The sequence below is a fragment of the Mustela erminea genome, chromosome 16 (assembly GCF_009829155.1).
Source record: "Mustela erminea isolate mMusErm1 chromosome 16, mMusErm1.Pri, whole genome shotgun sequence".
Taxonomy (NCBI): Eukaryota; Metazoa; Chordata; class Mammalia; order Carnivora; family Mustelidae; genus Mustela; species Mustela erminea.
The window spans coordinates 61,380,563-61,392,816 of NC_045629.1; the positions used below are offsets into that span (position 1 = coordinate 61,380,563).

At 34.6% G+C, this 12,254-nt stretch overlaps 1 long non-coding RNA gene across 1 annotated transcript in view; it reads right to left on the reverse strand.

The window, feature by feature from the left end:
* Window positions 1–308: 308 nt before the first annotated feature.
* LOC116575153 overlaps window positions 309–12,254 on the reverse strand; it is a 221,973-nt gene continuing 210,027 nt past the window's right edge. Inside the window, exon 3 of the long non-coding RNA XR_004279626.1 lies at window positions 309–522. This is a non-coding gene — a long non-coding RNA (uncharacterized LOC116575153). The remainder of the gene's footprint in view (window positions 523–12,254) is intronic.

Sequence of the window (12,254 nt, forward strand, 5' to 3'; positions counted from 1 at the left end):
TGAATTTCTGGTAGAGAGCATATAATTTTTAATGTAAACATATCCTCAGTAGTGCATGGTACACACTTATTTTAAAATATGTTTCCTCATTTATCTGAAATTCAAATTTAAGTCGATGACCCTTATATTTATTTGTTAAATATGACAAGCCTCACTGCAATGCATGTGTGAATTAATTAAAATACTACTACTTGCTGTGACAAACTCCAAAGTGCATAATCGTTCATGTATGATAGAATTTATTTCTTGCTCATGAAAATTACAAAGGAGCAAGAAACTCTTCTTTAATTGGATCCATATTTATTCCATCTTATGGTTCCATCATTTTCAAAGGTGCCTTCCGAGATCTTTGGGCTTATCTGGCTAAAGGATGCAGATGTGAAAAGAATATGGAAGATTGTTTATGGAAGTTTTAGTGAGCCAGCCCTGGAAATAGCTCCACACTCCTACTTAGTTGGCTAGAACTCTGTCATATATCCGTATCAAATTCAAGGAAAGTTGGGAAATGCAGAACACCTTTACCTGAAAAGAAAAGAAAATGAATTTGGCATAGAACTATCCAATCTCTAGCACACTGAATTCCCTTGTACCAGTGGAAACTCTGGAAATTACTTCACCCAAAGTTTCTTTAAAGGACTGATCCAAGGGGCACCTGGGTGGCTCAGTAGGTTAAGCCTCTGCCTTCAGCTCAGGTCATGATCTCAGGGTCCTGGAATTGAGCCCTGCATCGGGCTCTCTGCTCAGTAGGGAGCCTGCTTCCCTTCCTCTCTCTCTGCCTGTTTCTCTGCCTACTTGTCAAATAAATAAATAAAATCTTAAAAAAAAAAAAGGACTGATCCAAGAAAGCATTTTCCATAGAGAAGAGATTCAGCAATTACAGACTACAGTGTACCTGTGAGTGAAGATGAAATTGTTGAGAAGGGTTTCTAGAGATTAGACAGAGTGTATTTCCTTTATCAGTGAATTATTCAGTGTGAGGATGCCGAAAAATAATCTCCAAAAATATAATCTGAAAGAAATTCAGCATTGAGATACTTGCAACACTACACAGAAATTAAAGGTTTATTCCTCTTTCATTAATGCCTTTTTCACCCCTGTCGGACACCAGGAATACAGGAAAAGAAGATAACCAGATGAAAAAACAGATTCTAGATCTCCACTGCCCGTCAGGCCTATCTAAGAATGAGGAAAATGGGGTATTAATCTTTCAGTGGAATGTGAGAGTGAATTTATTTGTTTTAGACTAATCAACACATGGAAGTGGCCAGAAAGCTGCCATTTCTATTCAGAGGTACTCAAGGCTCAGAGAAGAATGATCTAAAATGGAATTGAAGACGATGTTTAATAAAAAACTCCTTAACGTCCTATTTATGGCCCACAACTACCATTCAGATTCCTCAATAACCTTGGTTACATAGGAAAAGGAGAAGTTATCCAGTGGGTTTTCCTAAATTCTGGGTGTTTCTACCCTCAAATAATACCTATTAGTCATCAATGAGTGTTTCCTCAGAAGCAGCAAACCTTTTCTTTTTTGGTTTGTTTTTTAATCCTATTGAATTTTAAGTAACCATGTGTCTTCTATATAATTGAATTCCAGTCAGGAACAGCTAAAGTACGGAACCAGATGGAAGTTTTGCTTCATGTTGTCTGGTGCACATTGATCCCAGGGGCCAAGAGCTCTAGTACAAGACTCGATTGTAGGGAAAAACAAAACAAAACAAAACAAAAAAGAAAGAAGAAGGAGAGTTGTGAAAATTGGCAATAAAAACTTGCTACAAATCATAATTGCTAATAAAAGGCCATAGTTTTTCTTAAGATATCCTTGCTCATAGCATATAAATTCCCTCTGGGTTATGCTTAAAATATTTTAAATCTCATACCAGAGTTATTAAAACTTAATGGAGAGTACTTATATTTTTTAAAGTATCATAAATATTTTACTGCAAACTGTTTTGATATATATGAAAATAAGATGATCCAAAGATAATGTTTTTATTGTATTTAATTGCTGTAACTCATCTCTTAAACAATTTCCAAGTTCTCTAAGTGACTAGCCAGGAAACAAAAAATGAAAGAGCAATCATCAGACAAGCATTCCATCAGAGTATCTCTGTAATTTATCACTTATGTGGGAAGATACTTGCTTTTACTTTTGCATAAAATAGGTGTTCAAGAAATGTCTTAAATATTGATGCATTATCATTTCTATAAAAATTAACGTGCTGTTGATGCAGCAATTAGTAGGAAAGACGTATTGGAAAGAATGTAGATCAGCTTTATAGTATGATATTCTTAATGCTATGAGTCCATTTACTAAAAAGTAGAAGGCGGCACATTTTTTTTCAACAATTTTTTTATAGTGCTCACAGTGTCTCTTTAAAATTCATCTATTTTGTAAATTGTAAACTGATAAAGCCACTATGGAAAACAGTATGGCGTGTATTCAAAAAATTAAAAATAGATCTACCATATATGATCCACCAATCCCACTTCTGGGTATAGAGATGACCCCTGAATAACATGGGTTTGAGCAGCAGGCATACACTTACTGTATACAGGTTTGTTTCAATAAATACAGTATAGTGCCGTAAATGTATTTTCCTTTTCCTTGTGATTTTCTCAGTAACATTTTCTTCTCTTTAGTTTATAGAAAGAATATAGGAAATAATACATATAACACAGAAAATATGAATTAATCAACTGTTTTTTCTTACTAGTGAGGGCTTCTGGTCAACAGTACAGTAGGCTTTTAGTAGTTAAGTGTTTGGGGAGCGAAAAGTTATTTGCAGATTCTTGACTGCATGGGGGGGGGTGAACTCTTCACCCTTGTGTTGTTCAAGTTCAAGTGTATACCCAAAGAAAATGAAAACGTTATCTCAAAAAGATACCTGTACTCCCATGTTCGTCATAGCATTAGTCACAATAACCAAGATTTAGAAAAACACTAAGTGTCCACCAAAAAAAGAATAGAGCAAGAAAATGTAGTACGTGTATACAATAGAATATTATTCAGCCTTAAAAAAGGAAGGAAATACTGCCATTTGCAAGAACATGGATGAACTGGAGCATGTTAGGCTAAGTAAAATAAGCCAGACAGAGAAAGACAAGCACTGCATGGTATCACATACATGTGGACTCTGAAAAAAAAAGTTAAACTTACCAAAACAGAGAGTGAAAAAGAAGGTTCCAAGGGCTGTGTCATGGAAGAAATAAGTAGAGGTTGGGGTTGGCAAAAGAGTCCAAGTTACAGATTACTTATAAGATGAATGAAGTCTAAGGATATTGTATAAAATGGTGACTATAGTTGATAACACAGTATTGTACAACTGAAATCTCCTAAGAAAGTAGAACTTAAATATATTCACTAAAAAAAAATTTAAAAAGGGAGGAAGAGGTAAATATGTGGGGTGATGGACCTGTTAACTGAGTTGTTGGGGGAACCCGTTCACAATGTATTCATGTATCAAACTATCACATTGGGCTCTTTAAATACCTTATAATTTCATTTGTCAATTCTATCTCAATAGAGCTGAAAAATATCATGTTATCTATTTTGATAAACTTTCAATTGATTAAAAAAATTGTCCAAAGCAGATATTCAATGACTCTACCAGATAAAAGTCATCACACCCCACTAAATACTTGCACAAGTCACTTGGAAAGACAGTATGAACACCAAAAGGAGAGAAAATGTGTCAACTAGGAATTAGATTTGTGGGGAAAAAAATTAGATTTGTGAAGTTTATGGTCTTATGAGACCAGAGTGACCAAAAAATAAACTGATTTCTCCTAACCTCTTGCTTCTCATGGTTCTAGGATCATTCTCTTCATTTAGCACTTAACCAAATGATGGACAGAGAAAATAATGCATAGTAAAAATGGAAGCATGATTCAAAGCATGATTTCTAGAGACAAATTGCCTGGATCCAAATCTTGGCTCTTCTATCTACTAGTTACAAGATACTTACAAATTATTTAAAATTTCTGTGGCCTTCTTTTCTCACAGATGAGGTAAGGACAATAATAAGGATGTTGTGAGGATTCAGTGATTTAATATGTTTAAAACCATCTAAAAGTGCCTAGAAAATAAACACTATGTAATTGTTAGTGCTTTTTACCCTTGGGACTTAACCTACCTTTGTTTATTTATCTGTGTCTTCTTATATTGATTTTTTTCAATAATAACCATTTTTAAGTGTACAATACAGAGGCATTAATTGCACTCACAATGTTGTGCAACCAACACCACTAACTATTTCAAAACCTTTTTCATCATTCCAAACAGAAGCTCTATAATAATGTTGAATAATAACTCCCCATTCATCCCTTTCTTCATCCCCTGGTAAACTTTATTTCTAATTGTGGGTTTACTTAAGCATTATAAAGATTTACATATTTTTTACTACACACAATAAACAATCTTTAGCTTAAAGTTAAAACTTTCACTTACATGTAAAGTGGTTTTATTTAATTCTTTCTAAAATGTTTTCATTTTAAAAGAGCCAAAAAAGCTGAATAATATGTCTTTCAGTACAGGTCTATGCTTAAATATTCACATTCAAAACTGTTTTTCAAAAGTCTTAAAAAAATGGCTAAAGATAATTTACAAATGGCAATGATTAAAATCTCCTTGTCTTTGGAAGGGTATATTAATGACTCATATGACTTTAAAGTTACAAGCATTTAACAGTTTAATCAAGCATGTAGTTTGTACCAGAATACAAATGGCCTGAAATTGGTTTTGGAGTGATTATTTTATCAGGAAAAGCATACTTCACCAAAACCACAGCATCAGCTTTTAAACACTGTTTTTGAGGTGTTTCTGACTTTCAACTTTGAACAGAACTGCATTTAATTTCTGTATCTCTTGCATCTGGAGTACCTCAGAGACTCCACCATGCCATTCACAAGACCTGCTACATGCAGAACAATGAGTACAGCCTCTTCCTATGTCAAGAGAGGTAGACAGGGGTAAATATGAAACAAAAATGATAGTAATTGTTGCAAGCAATCTTGTCCAAAACATTTTCTTCCGTTGCTTCACAGAAACCACTGACAAGCTCATCCTGGCCAATGCAGCAATATCTCCCAGAGTACAAAACCATGCAAAAAGTTTTATGCCACCAGGAAGTCCTAGCAACCAGTTCCAAGGGTAGCACAGAAAAATGCTGCATGCAAAGCAATTTGCCAAACCATTTCAATCTGATATTAAAATTACAGGACAAGGCATCCAGGACCTTTTCAGTCAGGCCCTGCTCCTTGTCATTCTGGTCACTCAGGACCCTCTAAGCTTCTCCATGGCCATTTATTTTCCCAGGCTACATCAACAGCCTTCCTTCACCTGCCCTTCTTGTCTAGCAAGGAATTCCTGGTAACCTGTCTCTATGAATTTGCCTATCCTAGATATTTTACTAAGTAGAATCACATATTAACTGTGTTTTTGTGTATGATTTATTTCACCTAACACAGTGTTTTCAAGGTTTGTCCATGCATCAGAATTTCATTCCTTTTAAGGGTTAATGATGTTCCATTGTGCATATACATAACATTTTCTTTATGCATTCATCTACGGATGGGCACATACAGAGTTTCCATCTTTTGACTATTGTGACTAATGCTACAATAAACACTGGCATATAAATTTCGATTTAGATTCCTGTTTTCAAGTTTGGGGAAGGTATAAATCTAGGAGCAGAATGGTTGGGTCATATGGCAACTCATTATTTATCTTTTTGAGCAACAGTCAAACTGTTCCCATCTTACATTTCCAGCATTTTTCATTCTCACAGCAAGGTACCAGGGTTCCATTTTCTCCACAAAGTTACCAACTCTTATTATTTTCATTTTTTTCCTTTCATTATATCCATCCCAGCACATGTGAAGTGAAATCTTGTTGTGTTGATTTGCATTTCCCTAGTGACTGATGTTGAACATCTTTTCATATTCTCATAGGCCATTTGTATGTCTTTGGGAAAATGTCTATTCAAGTCTTTTGCACATTGTTTGTCTTTTTGGTGTTGAGCTTTAAGAGTTCTTTATAAATGTTGAACTTTAAATACTTATCTGATATGTAATTTGCAAATATTTTCTCCCATTTTCTAAGCTGTCTTTTCAATTCCTTGTTAATGTCCTTTAATACACAAAATGTTTAAATTTTGACAAAATTCAATTTACTTTTTTTTTCTGTTGTTGTTTGTGCTTTTGCTGTCATATTTAAGAATTAGTTGCCAATTCCAAAGTCACAAAGATTTATCTCTGTATCTTTTACTATGAGTTTTACAGCTTTAACACTTAGATTAATATTATTCATCCATTTTTAGTTAATTTTTGTATATGATATAAGATAGGTGTCCAGCAAAATTATTTTGCATGTAGATATCCAACTGTCCCAGCACCATTATTGAGACCACAGATCTTCCTCAGTTTACAGTGGGTTTCCACCTGGTAAGCCCATAAGTTGAACAAATCATAAGTTGAAAAAGGCATTTAAGACACCTAATCTACTGAACATGAGACTTTAGCTTAGCCTAACTTAAATGTACTCATAATACTTACATTAGCCTATAACTGGGCAAAACTATCTAACACCGTGCTTATTTATTTTATAATAAATGTTGAATATCTTGTGCAGTTTGTTAAATATTGTACTGAAAGGGAAAAGCAGAATGGTCATATCAGTACAGTATGGTTTTAAGTGTGTCAGGTGTCTAACCTCACCATTCTGTTGTTGATGGGAAGCTGTAGATCAATACCACTGCCCAGCATTACAAGATAGTATTGTATTGCATATTGTTAGCCCAGAAGAAGGTCAAAATTCAAAATTCCAAGTATGGTTTCTACTGAATGTATATCACTTTGCACCATCATAAAATAAAAAAAAATTATTAAGTTGAAGTAAGTCAAGGGCTGGACTGTCTATATTCTTTTCCCACTGAATGGGCAACTTACAGCTATATGTTTTTATTTCTGTATTTTCAATTCTATTCCATCAATCTTTTATTTATCCATATTCTTGTACCAGACTATTTTGACTCCTGTAGATTTACTGTACATTTTGAAAGTATAAAGACTGAACTGTTTATCTCTGCTCCTGGTTTTCAAGATCATTTTGGCTGTTTGGGATCTCTTGAAATTTCATATGAATTTGAATATTGGCTTTTCCATTTCTCCAAAAAAGGTTGCTCAGATTTTGATGAAAATTGCATCGAGTCTGCAGATTGCTTTGAGCAATACCTACATTTTAACAATATTAAAGATTTCTACCCGAGAACATGAAATGTCTTTCCATTTATTTAGATCTTCTGATTTTTGTTTGTTGATTTTGTACCTTACAATTTTACTGAATTTGTTTATTAGCCCCAAAAGCTTTTTTATGGTTGTTTTTCTCAAAGAATGTTCTAATTTAATTTCTACAATCCCTTCTTTCCCACTTATAAGTTTAAAAATAAATATTTTTAATTTAGATCTCCCTATGAAATTCAAGAGAGTCCAGGAGCCACCTAAAGTAAGAGGACAAATTTCCTATGTAGGTACAGTTTTTTGGGAAAGGGGTTAATTGCTTGCATAGTAATCTCTCCTCCTCAAAAAAATTAAGATTATTATAAAAGGAAACTAACATTGTCAGAATTTTTAAAAATTCACCTTGTTAAAGGGCACCTGGATGGCTCAATTAGTTGTGTCCAACTGTTGGTTTCGGCTCAGGTCATAGTTTCAGGTTGTGAGATCAAGCCCTGCACTGGGCTCGGTGCTCAGCATGGAGTCTGAATGAGATTCTCTGTTCTCTCTCTCTTTCCTTCTGCCCCTCCCCCCACTCTCATGTATTGTCTCTCCTAAATAAATAAATAGATAATAAATAAGTTTTTTTTTTTTAAATGTACCTTCTTAAATCACTGGAAAATAATGAATGTATGATTATGACAGAAAAATCAGGATACTGATCTTCTTTACTGAATAAAATAAAATATATCCATATGTTTCCATTTCTCCTGATTTAGAAGAGAATAAATCATATTCTATATGAAGATTTTTAGATTTTTTTTTTTTACAACTGCAACATTATCAGTTGGATAAGCTTGTATTAAATATACATATTCCCTTTCAGCACCTTAGTCTTGGTGTAGTTATATAACAGTCATTCTTAAATCATGGTTCCTGAGGAACAGGAGCAGCAATAACTGTACACAGACTAGAAACACACATTTTGTGGCTACAGACTGGTCCTACTGAATCTGAAAGTCTGGGAGGAGGCCAAGCAATATGTGTTTTAACAAGAAGCTTCAGAAGCAGAGTAAAGTTTGAAACCCACTAATAAATAAAGACAATAAAATGTCCATGATCTCAGGTGAATGGCTTCTCTACTTTTTAATTTCCCAAAGCCAGCATCAGTTCAGAGGTATTGATTATACTAAATAGTCAACAAATATTTATAGGCAAGTATTACCAAATTAAATCCTAAGCTAGATTCTGGAAATGAGGAAAAAAAAGGCAAAGCATCTGCACACAGGGAGGAACAAACCTACATAAAAGTCTTTTGACTCACTGATAAGCGAAAGGCTGTAACAAGAGATACACCCAGAGGATGCCATTAGAATCTAGAAGACCTGGATGGAGTAGGCAGGGTTAGTAGAAAGTTATTCAGAGGAAGGGAACCTAAGCTGAGTGTTAGAGGATGAATAGAATTTTCCAGAATAACAGTGGGTGGAGGGTATTTCTTGTAGGATAATTATACAAGCAAATATGTTACAGCAAGATTATGTGAAGGTTTAGGAAATAACATGTCTTTCCCTTCTGGGGGAGGCGTAGCGCACATAGAAGCTTACTCTGCATGGCCAAAAATGAAATTGGAGAGATTATAAAGCCTGGATCATAAAGAACCTTGATTATCAAGCTTAGGTAGGTGATAATGTGTGCTATGGAAGCATGTTAAGCCAGAAAGAAAAACAAAGATCTTGGATTCTAGAATAATGATTTTGTCAATGGATTAGATGATGAGTGGAAAAGAAATCAGACTGGAGAGAGAGAGACGTGTGTTAGATGTTTGCTATACACTTACTGCAGTAACGTGCTAAGATGTCTAAAGTGAAATAATGTAGACAGGTCTCAGTATGAATTTGTTCATGGCACTAAAATTCGTGACTTCAATTTCCTATTATTTACAACACGCCAGTGATGTCCTTATTGTCGTAAAAGGTGAAAACTCTTAAACAATTGTCTTTAAAGATCTCAATAAAGATTATCATGAGTCTGTTACAAAGTCTATTTGTTTTAAGTCAAAGGAAGAAAAATGTCTGCAAAGCTGATTTCTTTCATTTTTCTCCAAATTAGTCACTTCAAAGTACATTTGAAATGTACACTTAGAAGCACTTACTGAATAATTGGTTTTAACTCTGAACCCTATGATCTTCTGTTTAGGATAGAAGAATATAAATCATTTGCGTTCAAAATAGTAAAATGTAGCTTTAATAGCATGGAATTTTTAAGATGGATACGCCATTTTCTTTGTTCTTACAGAACCTATATTTATACTCAATTGATTATTTTCAAACTTGGTTCTCTAACTTAGAAAAACAAATCTGTACAAGTAAACATAACAATTCTCTACTTTTCTTTTTAAATTTTTCCTTCTTAATATTTCTATCACACTTATTCAGGGCCTTTATATGAATTAATGATCCCTTTTTCCTCTCTTCCTTTCTAATTGCTTGCAACTTGTAGATTCAAGGAATTTGTGTACCCAGGAGTGTAAGAGTCATCTCCCATATACCCAGAGAAACTCCTATGATAGGAATCAATAGTTTATAAAGGGCTAGATATCATATGCAGCTAGATCAGAGAAGACTAAAAGATATCACCATGAAATTGCAAAATAAATACTAATTTCTGATTAAGCAGATGGAATACAGTATTTCAGGAAATCTAAATTCTCAAAGAAAGATTATCACTGTAATAATGAAAGAAGGTAAATTATTTAAATTGTTAAAAAAAATTATCCAAACTTGTAAATAAACCAAAAAGAGGTGTGCATGTCCCTTCAAAGTCATCCTGGAATATTGTCTCATAGGCCCATGCAAAGATTATATAATTATTTAGGCCTTTATTTGACTTGTTGTTTATCATTAATTAGGTTTCAGAGTCTATGGAATCACATGTTAACTTGTGGATTTGTGTCTAGTAGAGGTAAGAATTATTTGTCTGATAGAAAAGATAGCCCCCAAAGATTATAGTTTTGTTGCCTTATTGAACTTTAACCAGTTTTATATCCTTCTTGTTCTCAGTTGGCAGAAGGAGTAGGAATATCCCTGGAGCCTCTTTTACAAAGTATTAATCCCATTCATGAGGTTCTACTCTCATGATCTAATCACTTCCCAAAAGTCACACCTCCTAATAACATCACCTTTGGGAGTTAGGATTCAATTTATGAATTTTGGGGGAATATACTCAAATTATAACACAGAGTCTATAAATATTCATATACGGCTTTTAGTGCGTAGACTTGGCTAGGATAAACTGCTTTCTCCAGAACTGCCTTTCTAGTCTATTTCTAGATAAGGTGGACTACAAGAGATATTGTTCATGATAGCTGGAGGACAGAAAGAAAGCCCTAGCCATTTTGTAACATGAACCTGTTCTCTCACTGTTGTCCTGTCAAACACCAACCTAGGTGCTTCAGATTTTACAGATATATAAAAAGGATTATACAGATATAAATTATGGATCTAATCAGTTCTCTTAATTTAGAGAGATTCGAGAGGGCCTGACTTCTTCCTAGGAAAGCTTTTCCTGAGGATACACCTTGGTTCCCGTTGAATTCTGGCTTGCTCCTAATCATCCTTTCCTGACTGCCTTGCACGAAAAGCTTTGGCCCATGCCTATAGGTGCCAACCTGCTTGTGATCTTCCCTTCTTGACCTTCTGACCTATTTCAGATTTGCTTCACCAGTCCCCACAATTTATAAGCCAATTCTTTAAGTAAATAAATAGGTGTTTGGGAAGAAGAAGGGTATAATTATATATCTTACTCATTCTGCTGAGTTGGTTCAACCCTGACAGATAAACCACATTAATGAGTTAAATATACTTTTGCCATGCTTACTCTCTATTTGTAGGAGAGGCATCTTTTTCAACTTCTAAAGACTTTTACTTTGACAAGGTGAAAAGTGAATAGCAACAATAGTTCTTTTGGGTACTGCTAAACTTAAGATAATAGGAAACCAAATTTGGGGGCACGTGGGTGGCTCAGTCAGTTAAGTGTCTCAGCTCAGGGTCTGAGTTCAAGCCTGGAACTGGGCTCCATGCTGGGTGCGGAGCCTATGGAAAGGGAAGGGAAAGGAAGGGGAAAAGAGAAGAGAAAAGAAAGAAAAAAAGAAAAGAAAGAAAAGAGGAAAGGGAAGGGAAGGGAAAGGGAAAGGAGAGAAGACAAGACAAGACAGAAAAGAAAAGAAACCAAATTTTGTGTCTATTTGTAACAAGTTTCTCTCCATGGTTCCAAAGTAACTGTGAGTTGTCATAGTGACACCATTAAACAATGACCTTATATGACAATAAGAATTATTATTACCATTATTTTTGTTAATATTATTTAGAAATAATATTATTTAGAAAGGAGTTTACTTAATTTCTCATTTAGCTTATGCAACCCAGTTCAATGTTGGCATGTAACCGTGCAAGGATTTTTCAAACAAGATACTCTAGAGCTAGAATGTTGACTGACAGTCACTAATTTTGCTTATCACCCACTTGATCTGATTGCTTTAGCCGCATGTAACAGGGACAGGAAAAATACAAGGACGTAATGACCTGGAAAGCTGCTGTGGTCAAATGCTGCATCCTATCAGTCAGTCGAAATCAACAAGATGGAATGGCAACTTAAGACGGAACTCTGGGAAAGGCCAACTATTTATATTAAGTGTTTCTGTCAATTGAGTCAAAACATGACTCATGATGACTTTTGGCAGTGATGGGACAGAAAAGATTATTATTTTTTCCAAATGTGCCCTTGGAGAGTTGCATCTGGTGAATAAGCATCCTTTTAAAATAGCCCTTGAGATTAGAAAAGGATGGGTTAAGAGAGGGATGATAATTAAAAATTGGAAGAAAGGCAAGTGAGTAAGAAAATGGGGGGGCGGTGGAAATAACACAGATGAAAAGACCAGGAAAAAATAAAAAACTGGGAAAAGATTCTCTTTCAAATCACTGCCCTACACCACAAAGAGGAAAGCAACCCGTCTGTGGGATTTTCTGTTGGTGACTCAACAG